The sequence below is a fragment of the Sminthopsis crassicaudata genome, chromosome 4 (genome assembly GCF_048593235.1).
Source record: "Sminthopsis crassicaudata isolate SCR6 chromosome 4, ASM4859323v1, whole genome shotgun sequence".
Classification (NCBI taxonomy): Eukaryota; Metazoa; Chordata; class Mammalia; order Dasyuromorphia; family Dasyuridae; genus Sminthopsis; species Sminthopsis crassicaudata.
The window spans coordinates 299,620,998-299,643,539 of record NC_133620.1 but is presented as its reverse complement, the minus strand read 5'-3'; the positions used below and the strand labels follow the sequence as shown (position 1 = coordinate 299,643,539).

General features: G+C 39.5%; 1 long non-coding RNA gene across 1 annotated transcript in view; it reads left to right on the top strand.

Moving 5' to 3' along the window:
* Positions 1-13,795: 13,795 nt before the first annotated feature.
* Positions 13,796-22,542, top strand: part of LOC141541297 (uncharacterized) — a 44,993-nt gene continuing 36,246 nt past the window's right edge. Inside the window, exon 1 of the long non-coding RNA XR_012481732.1 lies at positions 13,796-13,926. This is a non-coding gene — a long non-coding RNA (uncharacterized LOC141541297). The remainder of the gene's footprint in view (positions 13,927-22,542) is intronic.

The window sequence follows — 22,542 nt, the reverse complement described above, 5'->3', positions numbered from 1 at the left end:
ATTCTTTTTCTGTAGTTCTTTTTGTGAATGCGGATGGCATTTGCAGTTCAAAGTCTATTGGGATTCCTTGGATCACCAAAGCACTGAGAAGAAGCAATTTTTTCCTAGCTGATCAATACAAATTCTTGCTGTTATTTTGTACAAAGTATTCTTCCTTCTGATTGTTCCACACAGCATCAGTTTGTGTGAGTCTTTCCAGGCCTTTCTAAAATGAGCTTGTTCATGATTTCTTATATAATGCTAACATTCATATACCGTCATTCATATAATGATAACCTTCATATACCGTCACATCTTGTTCAGCCATTCTCCAATTGATGGGCATCTACCAAATTTCCAGTTTCTATCATAAAAAGAACAATTACAAACAACTTGGCACAGGGTCCTTTTCCCTCCCCTATAATTTTTTTGGAATACAGACCCTGTAAGGCAATTGCCATTTCTATAGGTATGTGCAGTTTGATAGCCTTTTCTGCAAGGATCCAAATTGCTCTCCAGAATGGTTGAATCGAATGCTAAAAAATGAGTGGATGAAACAACAAATTACAGAAACATTCCATAATTCCACCAAGAGAATGACAATCATGAAACAATGTATGAAAACCTATGAGATAATGCTGCCAAAATAGTGAATTCTTAAAGCAAATTGTTTTCTCTTCAAATAAGTATGTGAAAAAATTAAAGAGGACATCAATGACATGGACATGCAACTAGGCAAGCGAGGAAAAAAAAAAGAAAAGAAATTAAAAGTCCCAATTAAATATCAAATTAGAAATCCCAAGGAGAGATTAATAAATGTGAAAATAAGAAAACTAATGAACTAATGAGTAAAGCTAAGTAAATGAGTAATTAACCAAAATAAGTAAATGAACTAATGAGTAAAGCTAAGAGGGAAAAAGCGACAAAACAGATAAAACTTTGGTTAATTTGACAAGAAAAAGGAAAGAAAAAGCAAATCACCAACATTGAAAATAAAAGGGCATAGAGAGCAATTGGGAGTGATGCCCAAAGGGCTGTCAAATTGTGCATACCCTTTGATTCAGCCTGGTTTGTTCTGGGCTTCTATGTCCTAGAGATCCTAAAAGAGGGAAAGGGACCCATATGTGCAACAATGTTTGGTATTTGCAAGAAACTGGACACTGAGTGGCTGCCCCTTCGTTACAGAACGCCCAGATATGTTACGGTATATGAATTGTATGGAATATTAATGTTCCATAAGAAGCCATCAGCAGGATGATTTCAGAGAAGCCTGGAGAGAGTCACATGAACTGATGCTAAGTGAAATGAATAGAACCAGGAGATCATTGTACATGGCAACAGCAAGACTATACAATGATCAATTCTGATGGACATGGCACTTCACAATAAGATGATTCAGAGGATTTCCAGTGACTTTGTGTTGAAGAGAACCATCTATGCCCAGAGAGAGCATTGTGGAAACTGAGTGCAGATCACAACATAGCATTCTCGCTCTCCTTGTTGTTTGCATTTTATTTCTCATTTGTTTCTTTTTGATTTCATTTTTCTTGTGCAGCAAGATAATTGCATGATATGTATGCATATATTGGATTTAATGTATATTGGATTATTATCTACAGGAAGAGGTGGGGACAAGGGGGAATAATTGGAACACAGGCTTTTGCAAGGGTTAATGCTGAAAAATTATCAATGTATATCTTTTGAAAATTAAAAAGCTTTAATAAAAAATAATGAAAGGGGGGAATTCACCACCCATGACAAAGAAACTAAAGCAATGATTAGGAGCTATTTACCCAACCTTCTGGCAGGAAGTCTGGTGATGTAAGCGAGATGGAGGAATATTGAGAAAATTGTAATTTTATCTTTTTTCCCCCTTTCTTCCCCTATATATCTGCCATGCAGGTTTTCAGTTCAGCACATATATTTTTATGTACACACAATATGTTTCTGGATATAACACATTCATGAACCCATGTATGTATATAGAAAATGATCATATGCATATTATATATACATACATATGTACACATGTGTTCATATAGACATTCACAACAATGACATCTAAAACAATTTTATATACCCAAGTATAATGTAGATTTCTCTCTTACTTGAATCATTTCAACTTAGATGACTTTACTTCTCACTTACCTAAGCAACCAAATTCTGCTGAATCCTTTCTTTTTTCATTAATTTTATAATTATTATATATTTGACAGTATTATATGAATGGGTCATTTTTACAACATTTTCACTTGCACTCCCTTCTGTTTCGAATTTTCCCCTCCTTCCCTCCAGCACCTCCCCTAGATGGCAGGCATTCCCATACATATTACATATGTTATAATATATCCTAGATACAATATATGTGTGCAGAACCGAATTTTTTGTTGTTGTTGCAAAGAAAGAATTGGATTCAGAAGGTAAAAGTAACCTGGGGGAAAAAAATGCAAACACTTTACACTCATTTCCCAGTGTTCCTTCTCCGTGTGTCGCGGATTCTCTCCATCATTGGTCAATTGGATCTGAGTTAGATCTTCTCTTTGTCGAGGATATCCACTTCCATCAGAACATATCCTCCTACAGTATTGCTGTTAAAGTGTATAATGATCTCCCAGTTTTGCTCATTTCACTCAGCATCAGTTGATGTAAGTCTCTCCAAGGCTCTCTGTATTCATCCTGCTGGTCATTTCTTACACAACAATAATATTCCATAACATTCATGAATCATAATTCACCCAACCAATCTCCAATTGATGGGCATCTATTCATTTTCCACTTTCTAGTCACTACCAAAAAAGCCGCCACAAACATTTTGGCACATCCAGGTCCCTTTTCCTTCTTTAGTATTTCCTTGGGATATAAGCCCAGTAGTAGCACTGCTGGGTCAACTGGTATGCACATTTTGATAACTTTTTGGGTATAATTCCAGATTGCTCTCCAGAATGGCTGGATGTATTCACAACTCCACCAACAAGGCATCAGTGACGCCGTTTTCCCACATCCTCTCCAACATTGGGCATTATCTCTCCCTGTCATTCTCGCCAATCTGAGAGGTATATAGTGGTATCTCAGAATTGTCTTCATTTGCATTTCTGTGATGAATAATAACTTGGAGCATCTTTTCATATTGCTAGAAATAGATTCAATTTCTTCATCTGAGAGTTGTCTATTCATATCTGACCATTTATCGATTGGAGAATGGCTTGATTTCTTGTAAACTAGAGTCCATTCTCTCTACATTTTAGAGATGAGGCCTTTATCAGAACTTTTGACTGTAAAAATGTTTTCCCGGTTCCTTGCTTCCCTTATAATCTTGTTTGCATTAGTTTTGTTTGTACAAAGACTTTTTTAGTTGGATGTCATCAACATTTTCTATTTTGTGTTCAATAATGATCTCTCCTTCTCGTTTGGTCACAAATTCCTTCCTCCTCCACAAGTCTGAGAGTTAAATTATACTATGTTCCTCTAATTTATTGATGATCTCATTCTTTCTGCCTAAATCATGGACCCATTTTGATCTTCTCTTAGTATGTGGTGTTAAGTGTGGGTCCATGCCTAGTTTCTGCAGTATGGCAGAATGGAAAGTTATGGAAGTATGGAAATTAGTATGAATTTCCACTCAAATCACTCAAGGTCAAGCACAGTTATTAAGCCATAAGGCGGGGAACAATGGGGAACAAGGAGGAAGGTTAGACCTTTTATGGAAAAGGTGTCCTAACTATGCTAATTGGGAATGTCATAAGTCAACTGGTCTTCAAGGCTTTCTGCTTCCCATAAGATAGCCTCGGGAAGTCAATGTCTGTAGCTGAACCCTCAGATTGTATAAGGTAGCAGTAGAATTCAGTACAGGATAGCTCTGTCTCTACAAGATCATTCTGCAGGGTCAGCTTGCTCCTCACTGGGGTGCATACTGATACTGGGTTGCTGCCAGGGACATTTTTTTCACTTCCTCCATTCACTCCATCTCTTAATGTTTTGTTCCTAGGATAGCTAACATTGGGGAAGAACTATACTCATTTGCCTCTTTGCAGTTTCCATTTCTTCATGCACAAATGAGGAGGAAACATCGAACGTTGAGTTGCAAAATTATTTGTCTTTATCTTTCCAAAGTTTGGGAAATTTCAATCTCTAACCATTTTCCTTCTCAGACTAATCTACTCTGATCTGGCACTTTACAAAGAGCTAAATGTTAGTGGCAAAATCAGAGTAGATTCTTGGAGAGAGCCACATGGGCAAAGAGCCACGCCCCCAATATCCTGGCTAGACTTACCAGAATCATAAAAGAAATCTAGATTAAGCCTTGAAGTCCTAATCAAATACAGCAAACTCAGAAAATAAGACAAAAGGAATTTATTAATACTTCAAGATAATATACACTGAATTCAATCTGTGCTCTGCTTTTTAGGGAAAGGCTGAGCAATGTCCACCTAAAAGACCACTTTGTATACTTCACATTTCAAATGAGGAGATGGGGGGTTAGTCCTGCTTCATTTATTGATTAATTCAGATTTTCAATGAAGAAAGCCAATTAGTGAGCATGTGCCATCACCATCTGATATAGGCTACCTGGCTCATATTCAAAGTTAAAAGCAAAGTTTTTAAAAAGGAGTCTCCCCTGTTTGACTCAGCACAAATAGCTGACTTTGGATGATAGTTTCATGGCTTTTTGTTTTTGTGTATATCAATCCATCCATATGTCTATCTACATGCGTGTATGTATGTATACCCACACACACACACAGATATACATATTAATGGATATTGAAATTTAGAATGGAACTGGGAAAGAAAAAGGAGAACAAGTGGGAAAAACCATGGGAGGGAAAAGAAACAGAAAAAAGAAGTGAACTTTCTATCCCAAGTTTATTGAGATTGCTTTGAAAGATAGAAAGTTTTGTTTTGGAAGGCATGACTTGATGATAGAAGAGATTCTAAGCCAATGCAAAGCAGATGTTAGAGTTCCTATGTGAGAACAAAAAGGACAGTTTGACAATCATAGAGTACAGAATGGAATGGAAAAGTTTGGAAAAGGAGGTTAGGGACCTGTTGTGAAGGACCAAGAATATGAAGATAATCTGAGTTTCCTTATTGGTCAAAAGAGATAATTCTAAGAACTCATAAAAGAAACCCGATTTTAAATGTCCATTGTCCAAACTACAATATTTAGTTGAATGAACTGTCATTCATTAATACCTAAGAAAGGCTCTACAATAATAAGATAATGACTTAGTCTCTAAATCAGGGAAACACCCACAATGTGTATGGTTCTAGTCTGAGGGGCCTGGAGCTTTGGTATGATGCAATAAATCGTAGATGGACAGACCCCATGACAGTGGCGGAGCGATAGGGTGCTGCATTAGTCAGAAAGAGAGAGAACTTCTGTGTTTTCTCCTTCATCCTTCAAAGCTCTGCCATAAGTAATGAGTAAGTCTATCTCTGGACTTCCTATGAGAAATGCTATTTTTAATACCAGTCTCCTGAAAGTATGTAAAAGTTGTTATGGGAAAAATGATTACAAGGGAAAATGATATAAAAATAAATTATTCATGCATGTATACTGTCAAAAAATTTCTAATTATAAAATAACAAATAAAAGTTGTTATGGGTTATTTTTGCTTATGGTTTTTTTTTTGGCTTTTAACAGGTTTTTGTGTGCAAGGAATTAGTCGACACTTGAAAATTTTTCTCTGTCTTCTCTTTGGGAGAACACAACCATAAGCCAGACTTAATTTTTACATGATTCTCTCTGGGACTCTGGAACAAAGATGGGAAGTTAAAGTTAATTCATAAAAAAGAATCTAATCTCTCTTTTCAGAAGCCAGACTCCCCTATTACTGCACCTACTTGATGGGTTTCTGGATCTAGAGGAGAGAGAGGCCTTAGCAGAAAAGACAGAGAATCATTACACTACAGCTGACCTGGGCCCTGGAGCAATTTTGAGTATATTGTTACACAATGATGACCTAAATATAAAAAGTAAGATAAGAGATGTCATAGAGAGAGTTTATGATTTGGAGGAGTGGTAGTCAAATCATGTCATTAGGGCTGCAATGAAATTCAAAAAACCTGATTTTTGTTTTGTATTATTGCTTTCCACTCGATCTAATATCCCTATTGTAGTTACGTAAGAGACGGTGAAAAAAATTAGGACACAAGGATTGTGGCGGTGAATGTCAAGAATTGGTACTCCCATAAAGGTATACAGAGTCAGCCAATTTGTTTGGGCAAGCCTTGCAAAGGATATTGGAGGGACTTTGAATATTCTTAGCAGGGAATTAAAATATTACAGTATGTGGATGATTTGTTCATAACTGGGAGAAAGAGAGACACAAACGACCATTGACCTGCTTAATTTTCTGGACCAGAAGGGGTTGAGAGTATCCCAAGAAAAATTCCAATATGTAGAACGGGAACTTTAGTATTTAGGACACTGATGATAAGTGAGCTACAGAAGAGATTGGATACGATCCAGATTGAGGGAATGCTGCAGATGACCAGACCCAGGATGAAAAAGGAATTTAGGAAATTCCTGGGATTGGTAGGATGTTGTAGGATTTGGATTAATGAATATGCATTGTTATCTAAATCTTTATATTTATAAGAAAAAACCTCATCAAATAGAATGGAATCTTACAGGAAACACAGGAAAGGTTTGGGAGTTTGAGGAAGGCTTTACTATCAGCCCCTGTGTTAATATTGCCATCTCTAAAGAAACGCTTCCATCTATTAATACTGAACAAGGAGTGGCCTTAGGAGTTTTAGCACAAATAAGGGGGGCAGAGATATCCTGCAGCTTTTCTGTCAAATTGTTAGATCCTGTGGCAAGAGGTTGGCGCACATGCCTACAGGCAGTAGCTGAACAGTTGTACTAGTGGAAGAGAACAGAAAACTGACCTTTGGGGAAAGTCTTATAGTGAATTTTCCTCATCAGGTTCAATCCATTTTAAATCAGAGGGCAGGAAGATGGTTAACTGATTCGAGAATACTAAAATATGAAGCAATCTTATTAGAAAAAAGATGATTTAGTATTATCGCAATATTTGAATCCAAACCCAGCTAGTTTCCTTTCTGCCTCCCCCAGAGAGGATATGCAGTTAGAGCCCGATTGTCTTAATGTGGTGGACTTACAAACAAAAGTCAGGGAGCACTGCTAACAGGAGCCTGATGGTTCATAGATGGATCCTCCAGAGTGGTGGAGGGAAGAAGACACAATGTTTGGGCTATTGTTGATGGGGATGGGTTATGGGTCATTAAATCAGGGGTCTTACCTAATAACTTGTCAGCCCAGACTTGTGAATTGTTTATTCTCCATCATGCATTAAAGAATCGGGTGAAAGGAGTCGAACTAACTACACTGACTCCAAGTATGCCTGGGGAACGGTACACATTTTTGGAAGCACCTGGGAAGAACAAGGCATGGTCAAGAGCAAAGATAAGGGACTGGCACATGAAGCCTTGGTGACTGAGGTACTGACTAATCTGATGACACCTAAATTTTTAGCTGTTGTTCAAGTGATAAAACACTGAGCAGGAAATTCCTTCAAAGCCAAGGGAAACGGTTTGGTGATGGAAGAAGCCAAGTTAGCTGGGGAAGGAGATTCTGTTACTCCTGAGGAAATGATGGTGTTAATACCGGCCCTGCCTCAACATTTACCTCCACCATCCTATACCCCGGAGGAGAAACAGAGACTCCAGGCTTCAGGGACCCAGGAGGTTCAAAGGGACGTTGGTTTCTCCCCAGTGGAAGAGAGGTACTGACCAAAGCAGTCATGAGACAGGTGATCCAATACCTGCACCTAGGCAGTCCAGAATAAGTGTGATACTATATGCACTATGTTTGTCGACCCTGGATTATACACATTGGCTCTTCAGGTAACGGATGGCTGCATTGTCTGTCGAAGGACAAACAGAGCGGCCCTTCAGTGAGCCCCATTGAGCGGAAGAAGCCCTGGCATTAGACCTTTTCAGAGTATACAAATGGACTTCACCGAACTGCCCCCTGTGGGACGTCTCAGATGTCTGCTGGTCATAGCGGACCATCTGACCTCTTGGGTGGAGGCTTTTCCCCTCTGTCAGGCTACGGCCCCTACTGTAGTGAAGGTCCTCCTTGAACAAATAATTTCAAGATATGAGATGGTGGAAAGCACTGATTCAGACCGGGGTACACACTTTACAGCCAAACTGCTACAAGCTTTAGTTAAGGCCTTAAAATATCTTGGCAGTTTCATACTCCATGACACTATCCTTCCTAAGGAAAAGTGGAAAGGATGAATCAGGAAATAAAAAAAAAAAAAAAAAAAAAAACAACTTACAGGGTTAACATTAGAAACTCAGTTACCTTGGACTAAGTGCCTTCCTCTTGCTTTGCTGAGAATTAGGACAAAGCCTCATAAGACATTGGTCTGTGCCCTTATGAATTATTGTTTGGCCATGCTTACCCTGGGCTAATGACCCCAGAGCAATCAGACCCAATTTTTGAGACTAAAGAGCTATTCCTTAGGAAATATGTTAAGATCTGACAGAACTTCTCAAAGCATTGCAATTGAAGGTCTCATTAGTCGGGCTCCCCCCTTAAGATTTGTGATGCACCCATTTAAAGCAGGAGATTGGGTCCTGATTGGCTCCTGGAAAGGGGACAAGCTGATTCCAAGTGGGGACGGGCCTTTCCAGATCCTCTTGACTTCAGCTATGGTGATACGCACCAAAGAGCAATGTTGGGCACATCACACTTGAGTCAAAGGTCCCGTGGAGGCGCCAAAGAAGTGTGCAGTAGAGACTGATCCAGGAACGCCGAAAGTGTGGCTGAAATTACAGCTTAGCAAAGACTGATGAATTGTGCATGTAAAATTTTTCTGACTTGTCTCATTTGGGGAACTCTTTTGGGACTTTTCTTGTTTGTATTAGATATTATATTTTGTTGGACTGTATTGTTAGGGATTAGGGATATTATATACTATCAGGAAGAATGGGGTGTGAACCAAACCCAAAGGCTTGGAGACTGTGCCTTGTATATGCATGTGTAATTTTATGTGGGTACACCCTTTGTACTGGTACCTCGGGACCATTAGGGCATGAAAATACCTTTCAAACCCTGATCCAAACAATAGCCACTAGCTTTAGATTGACTGGCTGTTGGATATGTGGGGGACGTGATCAACTTACACGGTGACCCTGGCTTCCTGTTCCCCTGTCTCCGGCCTGGGATCTTGAACAACAGGTCAGTAATATACAATGGAACAGGTTTCTGGTCAGGAGAAGAAAAGCATCACTGGACCCTGTGGGAATATTGCTCAAATCAGAGTGGTACAGGGCCATGGATGGGAGAAAGTGAATGCCCATGGACATTTACCCACAGGCTGGAGAAGGGAGCTATCACAGATTGCATAGCTATGTGAATAGATGGAACTTGTTATGACGGATCAGTAGTTCGTGCTCTGTATCCAATGTTCTGATAGTAGTGAAGGATGTGTGATGAAAATGGCACCTGCCTGTTCAATCCCTGACCCAGAGGGACCCCAGATATGGACATGGATAACCTTCAATAGCATAGCAGCTGGTTCAACTCACACTTCAATGGAATGGCAGTGGGAGAATAGAGAAACACTGTTAGGAAAAGGTTTAATAATTTCTGGAGCCATCAGGATCTAACTGCGGAAAATGGTTGCATCTGCCAATGGGGAGTTGAAAGTCATCTTTGGATAGGCCCTTAGGTCACTGGCATGTCAGGTATTTTCCAGGTTCAAGCAGACCTTTTATATTTTGTAATGAAGATAATCCTGCCCTGAAGGGGCATTACTGGATGTGTGGGCAGACAGCTTATACTCATTTTTCCAAAAATGGCACTGGGGCTGGTTATGTAGGTGTAATTAGACCTCATTTTCCTTTCTCTCATCAAGCGTTGGCAGGCAATGGGAGATATGGTTATGTGAAAATTTGGAAAGGGAAAAACGAAGTGCGGACTGCTCCCTAACCCACATTCACACTTCTTTGACCCAGACAAATGATGCCAACGGGTGGGGAGATGCCTGGCCTCCAGAGAGAAATTATAAAAGCATATTGACCGGCAACATGGGCCCAGGATGGTAGTTGGGGGTACCAAATGCTGACATATGTGTTAAATTGGTTGATGAGACTACATCCAGTGCTAGAGGTAATAGCTAACTAAACTGCTCAAGCCTTAGACTCACTGGCTGATCAGGCAACTCAGACAAGGGAAGCAGTGTTACAACATTGGCTAGTCTTAGACGATTTACTAGCCCAGGAAGGTGGGGTCTGTGGGAAACTGAATTTGTCCACCTGCTGTATGCAGATTGATGATAATGGGCAAATTGTTAAGGAGATCATGAAAACCATCCCTAAGATTGCACATGTGCCTGTGAGGGTTTGGAAATCTCCCTTTGGTACTGGCTGGGGGTCGTGGTTCAGTGGAAGCTGGAGGAAACATCTGTTGGGATATGGATTAATACCTATAAGTGGAATCATCCTGTGGCCACTGTGTTTGCCTTGCATAATTCAGTTGGGAACAAGAATAGTTCGGAGATCACTGGCAAGAATCTTACCCAAAGAGGATGCCATTAAAATGATGATTTTACAGAAAGAGGGATGGAAGGCCATAGCAGCAGATGATCCACAGGAAGAGATGAACAAGCAATGTGTAGAGATGTTAATTGAATTTGACCACAAAGTAAGCTCTTCATGAGGAAATATATACATATATCTTTATGAATGACAAGGGGGATTGAGTGGGAGAAAAGATGAAGAACTTATAGATTAAGCACATATTGATCAGGGACTGTTATCTAAAGCCTTAAAGGGCTCAGGTTATGAAGCATGTGATTTTAGATAAGGTCCTCAGGATGATCTGTTATTCAAAGAAGTACACTGGTGAGAAAGCTATACATCTACTGCATTCCACTGACCAAATAGGGGAATAAAGATTTATGTGACCCTCCACAGAGGATGGGATTTGGGGGGGTTCTTTTTCTGACAGTATAAAAGTTGTGAATACTATCAGTGGAATGGCTCTCCAAGGGGGCACCTTTACTGTCCTTTTGGGGCCACAGCATAGGATAGTGTGCTTCCTGAGATTCTAATAAATTCTTTCTCTATATCATTTGGAGCAACTCCTGAAAAGTCAATTTTTGTAGGTGTAATAATCCCAAATACGCTGATTAAGAATGCTATTGTTTTGTCAATGATTGTAAAAGTCTTCTGGCCTGCAAAGATAATAATATTTCTTAACTAAACTTTAGGGAAGATATATTAGTGATCCTGAGACTCTGTAACTATTGTTCTGACCATCTCGTATGCCCGCTACAGACTTATTGCCACTGACCAGCAGAAGCCTCTGCCAGTGGGCCAAGGCAGCCTCTTCCCCAGTTAAAATCACTGCATGGTACCATTTTTGGATAAAGCTCCCGGAAACACCCTGACCCACCTCCACCACGAGGCTGAATGTCTGCCCTGCACAGACTTGGCTCCCACCTGGCAGAACTCTGCACTAAGGGCCAGGGCGCTCCTCTTCACCAGTCGATCTCTCATCATTTCCCCTGAAAACTTGGGGGAACAGATGCCTCTCAAAAATCTCCAGCATTGACCATGGTGCCAGCAGCTGTTCCGGACTGGGTCCTCCCTACCCTTGGAAGAGGCCAGACCTGGGCTGACGAATGACCTCCCCCCTTACTGCCATGAGAGGTCAAAGAAGAAGCCACCACATCCCTGTCAGTCTCTTCTCCCCTCAGGCTGCAGCGCCTGTCTGCCACAGGCTTTAGGGACTCCTGCCAAAGGCCCCAGGAAGAAATGCCTCAGCCGCTCATACAGAGGAAAATTGTGAACAATAGTCCACCCTGTTTACCAGGTAGATGAAGATTGCAAATTGAGAAGCAAGAATTGCCAATTGAACGTGAAGTTCCAGCCAACCTTGGTCCTCAGGTCTCTGGATCACTGGATGCCCTAAATAGAAAATGTATTGGCTGTCCTGGTTGGACTGTGTCTTAAAAATTAAAAATTGAATTAAATTTAAATTATTTTCAATGTTTCATAAATTATTTAATAAGCATTGCTTTATGAATCATGTTGAGACAAGAAAATCAGAGCAAAAGGGAATAACCATGGGACAGAGAAAAAAAAAAAAAAAGAACAAGTGCACATGGCATATGTTGCTTTACATTCTTTTTCCTTTGTTCTTTTTTTGAATGCAGATGGCATTTTCTGTCCAAAGTCTATCTGGACTGCTGTTGATCACTAAAGGACTGAGACAAACCAATTTTTTCCTAGCTGATCATCACAAATTCTTGCTGTTATTTTGTGTACACTATTCTTCCTTCTGCTTGTTCCACTCAGCATCAGTTTGTGTAAATCTTTCCAGGCTTTTCTAAAATCAGCTTGTTCACCAATTTGTCTAATCCTAATATTCTCTCACCTTCATAGACCACCACATCTTTTTCAATCATTCCCCATCTAATGCACATCTACTGATTTTCCAGTTCTTTGCTACCACAAAAAGGAGCTGCTATAAACAATTTTGCACGTGTGGGTCCTTTAGCCTCCTCTCTGATTACCTTGGGGTACAGAACAGTTGGGTCAAAGGGTATGTAAAGTTTTAGAGCCTTTCTGCCTAGTTCCAAATTGCTCTCCAGAATCTTTAAATCCAATTCTAAAAAATGGGTGGGTCAAACAACAAATCAGAGTAATGTGGATTTCATCCAAGAGAATTACCATAATGAAACAACATCCTAAAACCTGTGAAATATGCATCCAAAGCTGGGAGTTCTTAGGCCATACTTTATGTCTCTAAATAGCTGTGTGAATCAAATAAAGAGGAGATCAATGACTTGGGTTATACAACTAAAGAAGCTAGGAAGAGAACAAGAAAAGAAGAAATTAAAACCCACAATTCAATGTCAAATTAGACATTCTGAAACTCCAGGGAGAGATTAATAAAAATGAAACTCAGGAAGCTATTGAACTAATAAAACTAAGAGTTAATTTTATGAAAAAACCTAACGAATTAGATACACCTTTGTGTAAGGGTCCTTTAAATGGGCCAGCATGGCGCAACAGGAGGTTTGAGTGGTCCAGAAGCAATTTTTTGTGGCTAGGAGCTGTCCCATGGGTAGGCTTCCTAACAGCAGATGGCTCCCTCTCTGATTGGCTGTGTGGGAGACGGCACAGAACCTTTTTAAGACCATTCTAGCAATGGGTCAATCTCTTCAGTCTCTTTATTCTGGGGGTAGTTGAGCCAAGCTGATGAATAGGCAAGAGAGGTAAGGAGCTTGACAGTGAACACGTGGTTCTCTCACAGACCACACATTCACTTGGGAGTTAACAGGTCAGGGCATTATGTGAGCAAGGATAATAAAGACTTTGAGTTTGCACATGGCTGTTCCTTGAGCAAGCTACCGGATATTAAACTAGGATTCAAAAAATTGTACCTAGAGATCTCTGAAAGCCGCAGAGGAGGCAGCCAGGTAATTAGTTGTTACTGCAAAGGTCTGTGGCCTGAGGCTTTCTGACGTCCTGGGAATTAGGAGAGACTGGCGATGTGAAATATTGAGTAACGCTAGAGCAGGCCAGAAGCAGCCCCCTGAGGACATTTATGCTGCCCACGGGGTTGTGGCAACTGGGCTGAGTGGCGGAGACAGAGTGTGAGCTTTTGTTTTTACTATAGTCCGGCCCTCCCACAGTCTCAGGGACAGTGAACTGGCCCCCCTCAGTTTGAGGACCACTGTCCTAGAATGTTCTGAAACCCATGGGCAGTTTTCCAAATGGTTCATAACTGTTGGTCAGTAACTGTTTCTAACTACTGTCCAAAACTGTCCAAGCTTTCCCCACAGCGAGGTCTGGGGAATTTGTGGCCCTGTGGCTACCTTGTGCAGCTTCTGGAGCAGCCTAAGTAATTACACTCATGTTGAGGACAGTGGTCCCTTCAGGAGGAGAGGTGTCCAGGTAGGTGTATTTCTTTTCAATTCATTAACTTCACTTCCAAAATAAAAACAACAACAACAAAAAAACTTAACTGGAAAGCAGAAAAACCATTGAAATAACAAAAAATATTGTCAAATCCCACCAGAATAACAGGGAGAATTCAAAAGACATAACAATTAATTTCCTTTTCAAGAAAATATTTAATAACAGAATTTTGCTTTTTGTTCTTTGTTTTCACAACATCCTGTGCATCTCTCAGGCTCATTAGTGCATCGGTTCTCATCCCAGCCTTGAGAATAATCTCTTTTATTCTCTAATCCTTGTTGCAGTATTAAAGTATACATGTTATTGCCTGTTGTAAGTCAAAGAATATCTCAACTACATTCACATTTTGTGATTGGAGCTATGTGAGAGAAACTACCCATCCTATATTTTAAAAATGCCACCTGAAATCACAGCCAATAAGTGGATTTTACCTTTGGAGATAAATTCTTTTGACATACAGACACTTTGCCATAATCATTCATCCTCTGTAATTATTCCTGTGGTTACACAAGGAGTGTCTCAGTTGCCTTCCTTCCATTTATTTTAATGATGAGTATGGAGGCAAAATGAAAAGGAGAAAGGAGGAAATTGGGAAACAATCTGAAAGAATTGATCACTATCATCCATTGTGTTGGAGAGGGTTCTGCTTACTGCTTGAAAAGCAGTGCCTGGGCTGTGCTATGTTAGGGACTTATGGGACAGCTACTTCTTTAGTTGGGTGGATGGGATAGTTGTTGTAATAAGGAATTATAGCAGTTTGGTTGACATCTTTTCCCTCAATGAAATCTGCAACTGAACAGGGAAAGAAACAGGACAATTCCCAAGGCTGAGAATCAATCAACAAAGATTTAGCAATACTTGTTTAAGATGCACAAATTCCATTTTAAATGGGAGGAACATAAACTAGAATCCACCAAAAAAATACAGAGTACAGAGACAGTCACATGAGAATGCATAATCCTAATAGAACAGCTGGAGTCCTGTAGGAAAGAGGTGTACAGGGTCATGAGGTTGATGGCAAGGAGACTAAAGGAAAGCAAGCCTCTGGGGGAGGAGAGTTGTAGAGGAAGGGCTTAGAACCTGCAGAACCTAATGGATGAAATGTGGGCAAAGTAAGAGAAAAGGATAGGGGATGACTGATCCTGCAAAGCTGGGTGCCCGGAGTAGAGAATTTCAGACAAGGGGAGAGTTTGGGGGACCAAGATTATGCAATGTGCTTTGGACACATGGATTTTCAGCTGCAAATTGGCTCAGATTCAACATGGGAAACAGAAATATATGGGAATTGGGGAGCACAGCTGAGGAGGTAGACTCCAGCCTCATCAACATACCTGGGAGTGTTTTGCTTAGAGATGACAATTGGGCTTCATCAGTTTCCAGGACATAGATGACTGGTGACACAGGCATAAGGGGGTCCTCCCCAGGGTCCATGACATAAATAAAGATCCAGTCAAAGAGCCAAGCAGGACACACAAGTCAGTAAAAAACCCAGAGATGGCAGAATCTGGAAAACTCTGAAAAGAGAGGGAGAAGAAAAGGCAGTCACTCCCAAAAATGCTGCCAGAGAGATGCTGAAGGAGGAGAATTAGACAGGGCTCTTTCAGCTTTTGCACTACAGAGGTTATCAGTCACTGCATTTCAATGAGTAAAACTCATCTGAATGAGGAGGAGAGAAGCCAGAATGCACAGAGTTTAGGAGAAAGAATAAGAAAAAACATTGATTTTCTACTGTGGTGAGACCCTGGACTAAGCCCTGGGGGTGGGGTGGATACAAAAACCTGGGGGACCTCCCAGTCTCCATGGAAACAAATCTGCACCAATCAGTGGTTTACAAGGAAAACTGAGAGTGTTTGGAGTAAGATATGATGAACTGAAGAACCACAATAAGGATTATACCGAGGACCTAAAGGCTTCCCCCTTAAAGGATAGAAGGACCTGGGATCTGATATTCTGAAAGGTAAAGGTAAATGGAATGCAGCCAAGAATAAATTACTCCTCTAAACTGAGATTTTCTTTCAGAGAATAGATGGACATTCAGTGAATCAGGGTGACTTGCATTCATTGCTGATGAAAAGACCAGAGCTAAAGAAATATTGAAAATCCAAATATTGAAATCAGAAGAAGCATAAAAAGGTAAGCAGAGCACTTAAAAAGTATAATTCTGTTATGGGTATACATAGAGAGTATATGTATAATTTCATATTACTGTTCCAATAAAAAAAATAAAAAAAAAACTAGAGGTGAGAAGGGCATTATACTTGGAAAAAAGAGAAAAGTGGAGGGAAAATGAGGGAAATTAAATCTCAAGACGAAGCAACGAAAACCTTTTATAAATGAGGGAAAGCAGGGAAGGGGATGAATGTTTTGTGAATCTTACTCTGGACAGATTTGGCTCAAAGAGAAAATATTACAAATATTTGGTTTCCCCGAGAAACTTCTCTCACCTTACAGCAAAGTGGGGTAGGGGAAAAGCAAAAGGGGAAAGGGGGAAACTAAATAGAAGGGGAAACAGAAATACTAAGCAAAGGTGTAAGAAAGGGGGAGGGACTCTAAAGGAAGATGGCTGGTTGAGGCAAGTAGTGCTCCTAAGAAAAATACTGGGGAAGGAGGGAAAGGGGAAAAGGAAAGAGAAAAGTATAATTTTGGGAATAAGATGGCAAGGAAATACAGTTTTAACCATAAATGTGAATGGGGTGAACTCTCTCAATAAAAGGTAAATGGATAGCAGACTGGCTTCTATAATACATTGTTTAAAAGAAACACATTTAAAGCAGAATGATACATACAGAGGAAAAGTAAAAGGCTGGAGCAGAATCTATTATGCTTCAGGTGAAGTACAAAAAAGCAGGGGTAACCATCCTGACTTCAGATCAAGCAAAAGTAAAAATATGTCTAATTAAAAGGAATAAGGAAGGGCATTATATATCTATATCTATATCTATATCTATATCTATATCTATATCTATATATCTATATCTATATCTATATCTATATCTATCTATCTATATATATCTATGCATATATCTATCTATCTATCTATCTATCTATCTATCTATATTGGAAAAATATAAAGGGCTATTGGATAGGGGCAGCAAAAGTAATAAAGGTGACAAGACTACCCAAGACTGGGTACCCAAATACACCTATTTATTTAGTGCTATGACAAACTCTCAACCTATTTTACTGACCCCTGCCCAAAAAAAAATTAATCTGTAAGAGCAAAAGGTCAATTTCAAGGGAATCAATTAAAAAAAATTGAAGGTGACCTCTGCTTTATAATGTAGCTTTAGATGTCATATAGCTAGGCCATTCAAACCATTTGGTACTAGATAGGAAAAAGAGCAGTTATCAACGGAATAGGTTAAGTTCACAGAACAAATTAGTTAATGACTATAGCAATCTAGTGTTTGACACAGATCTGGAACAGCTAGACCATCAAAACCATTTCGTACTAGATAGGAAAAAGAGTCATTGATCAGTGGAATAAATTAGGTTCACAGAACAAAATAGTCAACTACTATAGCAATCTAGTGTTTGACCCCAGCTTTTGGGATAAGAATTCACTATTTGACAAAAACTGCGGGGAAAATTGGAAACTAGGATGGCAGAAACTAGTCATTGACCCACACCTAACACCATATACCAAGCTAAGGTCCTAATGGGTTCATGATCTGGAAATAAGAATGATATAAACAAATTTGGAACAGCATAGGATAATTTACCTCTCAGAACTATGCATGAGGAAGGAATTTATGACCAAAAAAAAAAAAAACTAGAGATCATTATTGATCACAAAATAATTTTAATTAGATTAGAAAAATTACCCAAGCATATGTTTTGTAAATAAAAAGCTATATGATAAATTTTTTTTAAAAGATAAAGCCAGCCTTGGTCCCTGAATCTCTGGCTCTCTGGCTCTCTGGTTGATTGGATGCCAAGCATATTGGCGGCAAAAAGTATTGACCTTGCTATTGTTTTTTTACAACATTATCCCTTGCACTTGCTTCTGTTCTGACTTTTCCCTTCCCTCCCTCCACCCCCTCCCCTAGAAGGCAGGCAGTTTTGTACAGGTTTACTATGTTATATTATATCGCAGATACAATGTATGTGAGCAGAACCGTACAGTTCTCTTGTTGCACAAGAAGAATTGGATGCAGAAGGTAAAAATAACCTGGGAAGAAAAACAAAAAAATGTAAACAGGTTACACTCATTTCCCAGTGTTCCTTCTCTGGGTGTAGCTGATTCTGTCCATCATTGATGAATTGGAACTGAATTAGATCTTCTCTTTGTCCAAGATAGCCACTTCCATCAGAATACATCCTCCTACAGAATTATTGTTGAAGGGTATAATGGTCTTCTAGTTCTGCTCACTTCACTTAGGATCAGTTTATGTAAGTCTTTCAAAGCCTCTCTGTATTCATGCTGCTGGTCATTTCTTATAGAACTATAATATTCCATAATATTCATAAACCATAATTTATCCAACCATACTCCGATTGTTGGACATCCATTCAATTTCCATTTTCTGACCACTACAAAAAGGGGCTGCCCCAATCATTTTGGCAGAAGCATGACCTTTCTATTGTTGCCTTATATTGTCCTATATTGTTATACTACTTTGATTGTCCTATTTTTTGCTCAATAAAATAGAATTTTCATTTGGTGGGAGGGTTAATAAATGTATTGATTTAGAATATACTTTGCTTTATGAATCGTGTTTGGAGAGAAAAAGCAAAGCAAAAGGAACAACCATGGAAGAGAGAAAAAAAAAGTGACCACAATACATGGTGTTACATTTTTTTTCTCATTTTTTTTTAATGCAGAGGGCATTTTCTGTCCAAAGACTATTAGGATTGCTTTGGATCACTAAAGCACTAGGAAGAGCCAATTCTCTCCTATCTGTCCCAAATTCTTGTTATTTCGTACAAAGTATTCTTCCTATTTTTGCCACTCACATCCTTCCCTGTTTCCTAATTCCTTCTCCTTTGCTCATATGTTGCCTCCTTCATCCACAGACTTGAACCTGCCACTTGGTAGAAGGCTCTGCCAACAGACCCTGGAGGACCTCACTGGTATTTGACCTGCCCACATAGCTCGTGGTGTGAAAAAAAACTAAATTAACTCGACCACCAGGCTAAATGTCTACCCTCCACAGGATGGGCCCCACTGCCTGGCAGAAGCTACCACCAATGGGCCAAGGCGTTCCTCTTCCTCAATCGACCTCAACTCTTCATCACGTATTGGGTAAAAAAAAAAAAATTAAAAACGACAACAAAAAAACAGACAAGGTGACCCACCTTAACCCCTCCTAGGATGAATGTGTGTCCTCCAGAGACTTCACCCCAAAACCTAGAAGAATGCCAACAGGCCGAATGGAAGGCATTGTGCCATCTTTGGAAAAAGATCCTCCCCCCAAAAAAGACACCAATCACCCTCAAAATGTAGTCTGAATGTGTGACCTCTGCAGATGTGGTTCTCCACCTGGCAAGAAAGTTCCACAGATGGGCCAGGGCGCTCCTCTTCCCCAGTTGATCTCCCCCCATTTCCCTTGAAAACCTGAGAGAACAGATGCCCGACATAAAGCTCCAGCATTCACTGTGATGCCAGCAGGTGGGCTGGCCTTGGCAGTCCCAACCCTGGAAGAAGCCAGTCTCTGAGCTGACCAATGACCACCCCACCCCTCTCAGCCTTCTCTTGCCTCAGGCTGCAGCACTTGCCTGCACAGGCTTTAGGCACTCCAGCCAAAGACCCAGGAAGAGGCTCAGCCCCTTATAAAGGAAAATTGCGAACACCAGTCCAGGATCCTGTTCACAAAGATGGTAAATTGAGAATCAAGAATTGCTAATTGTACATGTAGTTTCAGTCAGACTTTTTCCCCAGGTCTCTGGCTCACTGGATGCCCTAAACAGCATAGGTATTGGCTGTCCTGTTTGGACAATGATCTTATACATTAAAAATTGAATAAAATTTTAATTTTAAATTTTTTGTAGTGTTTAGTAAATTTACTTTTTATAAGCATTGCTTTTATGAATCATGTTGGGAAAGACAAATCAGAGCAAAAGGGAATAATCATGAGAGAGAGAGTGAGTGAAAGAAAAACATAGCATATGGAGTTTTACATTCTTTCTCTGTAGTTCTTTTTGTGAAAGACTTTGGACAGCAAATGCCATCTTCAATCGGGATTGCTTGGATCACTAAAGCACTGAGAAGCAATTCTTTCCTAGCTGATCAATACAAATTCTTGCTGTTATTTTGTACAAAGTATTCTTCCTTCTGATTGTTCCACTCAGCATCAGTTTGTGTGAATCTTTCCAGGCCTTTCTGAAATGAGCTTTTTCATCATTTCTTATGTAATGCTAACATTCCTTTACCTTCATATATTGTCACATCTTGTTCAGCCACTCTCCAATTGATGGGCATCTACCGATTTTCCAGTTTCTATCATAAAAAAGAACAACTACAACTTGGCACAGGGTCCTTTTCCCTCCCCTATAATTTCTTTGGGATACAGACTCCCCACCCCCCCGTAAGGCAATTGCCATTTCTCAAGGTATGTGCAATTTGATAGCCCTTTCTGCAAGGATCCAAATTGCTCTCCAGAATGGTTGAATCTAATGCTAAATGAGTGGATGAAACAACAAATTACAGAAACATTCCATAATTCCACCAAGAGAATTACAATTTGCAGCCAAAATAGTGAATTCTTAAGGCATATTTTTTTCTCTCCAAATAGGTATGTGAAAAAAATAGAGGACATCAATGACATGGACATGCAACTAAGCAAGTAAGGAAAAAAAGTAAAAGTCCCAATTAAATATCAAATTAGAAATCTCAAGGAGAGCTTAATGTGAAAATTAGAAAACTAATGAACTAATTAATGAGTAAAGCTAAGAGTTGGCTTTATGGGAAAAAGCAACAAAACAGATAAAACTTTGGCTAATTTGACAAGAAAAAGGAAAGAAAAAAATCAACATCAAAAATAAAAGGGCATAGAGAGCAATTTGGATCTATGCAAAAAATTGTGTATACCCTTTGATTCAGAAGGTTTTGTTCTGGGCTTCTATGTCCTAGAGATCCTAAAAGAGGGAAAGGGACCCATATGTGCAACAATGTTTTGTATTTGCAAGAAACTGGACATTGAGTGGCTGCCCCTAAGTTACAGAACGCCCAGATATGTTACGGTATATGAATTGTATGGAATATTAATGTTCCATAAGAAGCCATCAGCAGGTTGATTTCAGAAAGGCCTGGAGAGAGTTACATGAACTGATGCTAAGTGAAATGAACAGAACCAGGAGATCATTGTACATGGCAACAGCAAGAGATTACAATGATCAATTCTGATGGACATGGCACTTCACAATTATGAGGTGATTCAGAGCATTTCCAGTGACTTTGTGTTGAAGAGAACCATCTATGCCCAGAGAGAGCATTGTGGAAACTGAGTGCAGATCACAACATAGCATTCTCACTCTCCTTGTTGTTTGCATTTTATTTCTCATTTGTTTCTTTTTGATTTCATTTTTTTTTTGTGCAGCAAGATAATTGCATAATATGTATGCCTATATTGGATTAAATGTATATTGGATTATTATCTAAAGGAAGAGGTGGGGACAAGGGGGAATAATTGGAACACAGGCTTTTGCAAGGGTTAATGTTGAAAAATTATCAATGTATATCTTTTGAAAATTAAAAAGGTTTAATTAAAAAAATGAAAGGGGGGAATTCACCACCCATGACAAAGAAATTAAAGCAATGATTAGGAGGTATTTACCCAAACTTCTGGCAGGAAGTATGGTGATGTAAGCAAAATGGATGAATATTGAGAAAATTGTAATTTTATCTTTTTTCCCCCTTTCTTCCCCTATATATCTTCCAGGCAGGTTTCAGTTAAGCACATATATTTTTATGTACACACAATGTGTTTCTGGATATAACACATTCATGAGCCCATGTATGTATACAGAAAATGATCAGATGCATATACTTACATACATATGTACACATGTGTTCATATAGACAATCATAACAATGACCTCTAAAACAATTTTATATACCTAAGTATAATGTAGATTTCTCTTTTAATTGAATCATTTTTTAAGTTTGACATTGTGTGAGATGAAGGATTAGTACCCCTGATTTATTTTGTCTTTTTTTGTTTGTTTTGCTGAGGCAATTGGGATTAAGGGACTTGGTCAGGGTCACACAGCTAAGAAGTATCAAGTGTCTGAGGCCAGATTTGAAATCAGATCTTCCTGCCTTCAGAAACTATATTTTATCCACTGCCCCACCTAGCTGCCCCCACCCTTAATTGTTTTTCTCAAAAATCCTCCTCCCTACCCCAATTGGCATCAGAGGTGCTCAGGGCAGAAAAGCAAAAACAATTCATTATGATCTCAGGAGACAGAGCTCCAGAAGACTGCTGTGTCAGTACAGCAGGGGAAAGCACAAGCTGCAAACACTGGATTATTATAGACCCTAACTGGGAAGTCCCCACTCACTTCTGACCTTTTCTCCCCTTAGCTGGGTGAGTTCAGGCTTCCATCCTAATGCAGAAATCTAATCTATCTCCTTTTCCCCAAGATTTTGCT